General features: G+C 34.0%; 1 long non-coding RNA gene across 1 annotated transcript; it reads right to left on the reverse strand.

Annotated features, from left to right (window-relative positions):
• Positions 1-1,384: 1,384 nt before the first annotated feature.
• Positions 1,385-4,276, reverse strand: LOC129285262 (uncharacterized). Its single transcript, XR_008587137.1, has 4 exons — positions 4,213-4,276; positions 4,006-4,082; positions 2,194-2,285; positions 1,385-1,596 (listed from the first exon to the last, which is right to left on the reverse strand). It is a non-coding gene; the product is annotated as an uncharacterized LOC129285262 (long non-coding RNA).
• Between the last annotated feature and the right edge of the window lie 1,604 nt (positions 4,277-5,880).

Here is a 5,880-nt window from a genome sequence, read left to right on the forward strand (position 1 = left end):
TAAACTACTTTTGAGAAACAATACCATTTGTCATATATCCATTTCAATTATTACTTATCAGCAATATAATCAGTAACATCAACACATTTTCAATAATAAAACAATTGTTAGAGAAAAAAATAGAAATACAATATTTGTACAATTTATAAAGGAATAATAGTAAAATTTAAATGAAAGAGATTTATAAACACTTTATTAGAAATTGATTTGAAATGCCACCTACTCACCTGAATCCCAAAAATCCTATGGTCAGACTCTCTTAATTTCTGCTTACTCCAATGATGCCCCAATTTAATCTAGCATGTAAACCACCACATTTCATGCCATTATGATTTCCTTTCTTAATATAAGCAAGTGAAATTAACATTTAATTTCTTCAATTATTCATTAAATTTCTCAATAACCCCTTAAATTCTCACCAAACCCTTCAACAACCTCTATTATGTAGTCAACAACACTAGGCACATTCAAACACACTCATTAATGCAACTCTTTTCCAAACTTAATAAAATTTTAATAATCCTATTCCCATCAACCTCTTCTTTCAAGCATACTTACAAATATCGTGAGTATATCAAAAATTTGTTTCACAATAATTATCCAATAATTTAATCAACCTTTAACTATAACTTTATTATCAACATTCAGCTCATCTCCAAACTATAAGAGTACACAGCATTCAATTAAAGTACAAATCAATTTTCTCAAAATTATAACAGACATTAGGAGGAGCAGAGACACATTCTTCGGCTAAGGGAAGGAGAAAGGATGATTCACGCTGCCTATAAATTCAAAGGAGAAGAAAGCATCGCGGTCTAACCTTGAATAGAAGTGCAGAAAAAAACAGCTTCTCCTTAGTTCATAGACTACACCAAAAGACAAAGGAAGAATTCAACTTAGTTGCTCCACGTGAGGAAGAAGTAGAATCAGCATATATATATATATATAACTTGAGCTTTCTCTATAAACACCACACGGTGCTAGCAGTAGCGGAAAAAGAAAAAACTAAGGCTGAATATGCATGCTTACACCCCCTTTGTTAGTCACCAAAGAGAACAAAAATTCAGCTCATCATCGGACAAACACGGATGAACAGCGAAGAGGAAGATCATGAATGAGTTTTGTAGCGAGGAGAGAGAGGATCAACAATTTACCACAAACTACAGTACAGCGATGACGGTTCAGGATCAGCATGTGGTCGAGCTTGGTGAAGGAAGCAAGCTCTGTCTTGCAACTCAAATAAGGAAGACGGAAACCAAAAATTGTGACCACAAAAAGAGAAAAATTTAGCTTATCATATAGCTATATAAAACGTTCAGCAGATAGAGAGCTAAAAGGATTGAAGCTACACACAAGCAAACGCACACGGACGCTCTACCTGGATGGATAACGAAAAGATGACAGCAAAGGAAGAACAGATTCTAGTGAGCCACTTCTAGCTGCCAAGACGCACCAGTTCAGCCACCGGTGAGAGGAAGAGCAAGCCGAAGGTGAAGAGATGGAGTTCGATGGTGATGAGAAGAGAGAACTCAAGGTCGGTGAATAACAAACGCGAATGCTCCGTTTTTTTATTTCTTTCACTCGAAGAAATAGCATCTGGTAAGAAAGTTTGGGAAAATTACAAGAAAAGCACCAGAAAACTTACAAAAAAAACCCAACAAAAATTACAAAAAAGGACCCAAAATTCTACTATAATCTAAAACAAAATAAAATCAAAGTTACAAAAAAAATTATTTTAATAAAATATCCCTTGGAAGGAAATTTTGTTCGGATTAAAAATTTTTGATTGTTACATGTTTGGTATTGTGTATTTTCTTTGCAAAACTTGTTTTGAAAAATTACTCTACATGTCACACATCAATACTAAGGGTATAATTGGCATAAAATATGAGATGCACTCACGTTTCATAAGCCTTGGTTAATTTGAAATTAAGCTAAAATATTAATATATAAGTTGTGTATATAATAATAAAGTTCGTAAAAATTTTAAATGTTTTGACAAAATTTCGGCAGAGTCTCTCCTCTAATTTAGACTTTCCAAAATTTTTATAATAACAAAACCTATCAGCCAAACCAACAAGAGAGACTAGCTCCACAATAGCAAGTTCCATATCAACAAAATAACACAAGAATTCAACTACTATGTACGTGGACCATTAACTTCTAATTATGTAATACCATACATATAATTACCAAAAAGGATTATTGCAGTGTGCCTCTCCTTTCAAAAAGAAATAGTAGGGCCCCTCAATGATTTGTAGGAGGCATATGGTCAGCTACAATATCTGAGATCAAATAAATTTTCGGTGAGTAACGTTCCAATTAGAATTAGAATTTAAAAATTTACTAAAATAGAACTAATAAACTTAGTTTAAAACAATTTAATGAAATAATGAACCATACACATAGGCTAACAATAAAGAAAAAGTTTCTCAATAATGCAATCATGAAATTTAAATAGCACTATTAGAACAATATAAATTTATCAAAATTTGTACTGCTTATAAATATAAAAATTTCAATTGATGATACAATTAAGTAGAATGCTTTAAAAATTTTAACTCAAGAAAGATAAATTTAAATTTAGGAGGACTTTATCAGAACAAATAATAAGCGTGGACACACAGTCCACAAGGGCAAGTAACAAATAAGCATGAGCACACAGTTCACAAGGGTAAATAACCAGTCAAGCACAGTTGGAAGCTACGAAACAAGTGCAGCATAAGCCACAAAACAAGTGTAAGTACTATGTTTATGAATATCCATCCCTCCATTCCACGTGTGTTGGCCTTTACATAGGGCTAGCACCTCCTATAAACACCCTACTAGCTAGGTATAACATGGGACGGCAAGGGCTAACGGAACTATCGTTAAGAACTAGCATTTTGAACTTAGTTCCCCTAATTAAAATCAAGCGTGTATAGAAAGTTGAAAAACAATTTTAAAATTTTCACCTTCAAAATATATGATTCGGTTGTCATCTTCCATTTCCATATTCATTATCATTTCTTTCATGCACGAGTTGCTATACTAAAAGTTTGCATATCAAATATAACATTAAACAATTGAGTTGTTTTTGAAAAGTAACACCGTTTATTGTATATCAACTTTAATTATTATTTATCAATAGCATAAATCATTAGTAAAATCAAGATATTATTGCTAATAAAATAATTATAAAAAAATAGAATTGACAAGAATGTTATATAACTAATAAAAAATAGTATTAAAATTTAAGTATATGAATTTTATAAACAATTCCTTGAAATTCATTTTGAATGCTACTCACCCGCCTAAGAGTTTTCAAGAATCTTATAATTAGACTCCCTTAATTTCTTGCTTACTCCGGTGATACTCCAAATTAATCTAGCATTTAAACCAACAACTCTTATGTCATTATGATTTTCCATTCTTAATATAAACAAGCAAAATTAACATTTAGACCCTTCAAATATTATTTAAATTTCTCATTACCCCTTAAACTCTCCCTGAACCCTCCAACAACTTCTATCAAATATTCAACAAAACCAAACAACATTTAACCCCAACCATTAACACTTCTCTTATTCCATGTTTAACCAAAACCTCAATCATCGCATAAGCTAACAATTTCTCTCTTTGGTGCTATACAAATCCAATGAATAAATCAACTTTATAATTTATATGTAAAGACATATACTTTCTTGAGTAGTATAAATTTCTTTAAGCTCTAATATGAAAATTGAACAATTTTATTTCCATCAATTTTTTTCCCCAAGCATTTTCACCAATACCTTGAGCGCATCACCGTAAGCTAAAGTATGAAATCAACATTCAAAACTTCAAACAATTTCAAATATTTAATTCTACAACTAAGATTCAGCTCAATATCAAAATAAATTGGCATCCATCGTTAACCAAACAACACCTCAGTTTTCTCAAAGTCAAGACAACAATAATGAGCAGAGATGCCTTTTTGGGCCAGGAGAGGAAGAAGAAAGGAAGAAGAATGGATCAGCAACTTACCACAAACCAAAATACACTAGCTTCAGCCACACCTAAGCTCACGGATGATGCCAAAGGAGAGAAAAAAAGCTTCATCTCTGCTGTTCAAATGAGAAGAAGGAGCAGAAAATTAGGGACCCTACAAAAGAAAGACTTAAGCTCACCATGCACACACGGTGTCCAGAAACTAAGGAGGAATAAAAGTGGCAACTGAACGGACACACGCACCCGCTATCAGCCCAGAACATAGACGAACAGAAAACGATCACCCCAACTCTCCCAACAGCAGAGACGCAACAGTGAGGATCAACGCAGACTAACGGTGAGCAACTGAATTGTAGACTGGAAAAAAAAAAACTTGAGCTTATTATTCATGCACACACGGGCCTCCAACAGCTGAGGAGGAAGAAAAATGGAAGCTAAACACACACACACACACACACACACACAACCGTCGAACCCGAACGAAGAAGCAGCGAAAAACAGGGATGAACAAAGGATTCTGATCACTCCGCACGCTCAACAAAAGAGATGAACCAGGGCAGCAAGATGCACGCCACCGATGAGAAGAAGAACAAGTTCGAAGGCGAGGAGGAAGGCTTCGAAAGTGATGAGAGAAACAAAATCTAAGTCGGTGAAGAGAAGAGACCAGAATGCTCTGTTTTTGCTTTCACCCAAGATATAAAAACCGAAGAAAAGAAGTTTTGAAAAAATTACAAGAAAATACACGAGAAAAACACAAGAGAAAGTGCAATACAATTACAGGAAAGGGCACTACATTTTCTTATAATTTTAAAACTGAACTTTTTCTCAAAAAACTTTGGACCCTAGATCTTTGAGGAAATTCTTAGCATAAATTTTTATAAACTATCCCATTCTACTTGCCATTAAACTTATTTAAATAAAATATCTATTAGGAGAAATTTTTTTATTTAATTTAAAATTTAGGGTCATTGCATTGCATCAAGGTTTCAAGAGCATAAAAATAGAGAAAAGTGTTAGAAAAGCTAGCACCCAAGAGTATGGTGAATTGGTTGTTCTTAATTTTTCAAAAACTCTTCTCTAGTAAAACAAAAACTAAGTTTATCATAGCAAAGTATAAGAAGAGCTTTTAAATCAAATAAGTAAAGAGAAGAGAAAAGCTTGACATAGTGGATTTATGCTAGTTCAGCCCAACTACTTGACCTATAAGTAATCAAATCTTAAAACTCTCAAAAGAGTAGATTTAAATACAATGAAAGCTTATAAACTATCAAACAAAGAGCTTTTCAAAAAGCAGTTAATGCAGTAGGTAAAACAATAAATGCAAGTTATTAATTCATTACCCTCTTGCTTAAATGAGGCTCTTGATATAGTGTGTAATAGTCCTCAACCCCTGTGGTATCTTGGACTGGGCCTATACACCTCACGGTGGCCTAAACCAACTTTCCTCATGGTAGTTTACAAGTTATCCCTCAAGCCATGTGCTATCTTGGGACCTTCCAAGATTCGATCTTCCAATCTCCTCCTTCTTAACGAGTTGATTTAATGGCACGAGGTTCAATCTCAACTTTGCTAAGTAGGAGGAGGTTGAAAGATTGAATCTCAAAAGGTCCCAAGATAGCACATGGCTTGAGGGATAACCCATGAACTACTACAAGAAAAGTTGGTTTACGTCGCCGTGAGGTGGACAAGCCCAATCCAAGATACCACAAGGGTTGAGGATTGTTACATAAAAAATCTCGTACCATTAAGTCAACTTGACTCAATGGTATAAGATTCAACCTCAACTTCACCAAGTAGGAGGAGGTTGGAGGATTGAATCTCGAAAGGTTCCAAGATAGCATAGGGCTTGAGGAATAACCCGCAAACAACTGTGGGAAAAGCTAACTTTTGTTATCATGAGGTGGGTTGGCC

This window comes from Prosopis cineraria, unplaced genomic scaffold (genome assembly GCF_029017545.1).
Source record: "Prosopis cineraria cultivar Desert tree isolate PC_DT_omini unplaced genomic scaffold, ASM2901754v1 PC11, whole genome shotgun sequence".
NCBI lineage: Eukaryota > Viridiplantae > Streptophyta > Magnoliopsida > Fabales > Fabaceae > Prosopis > Prosopis cineraria.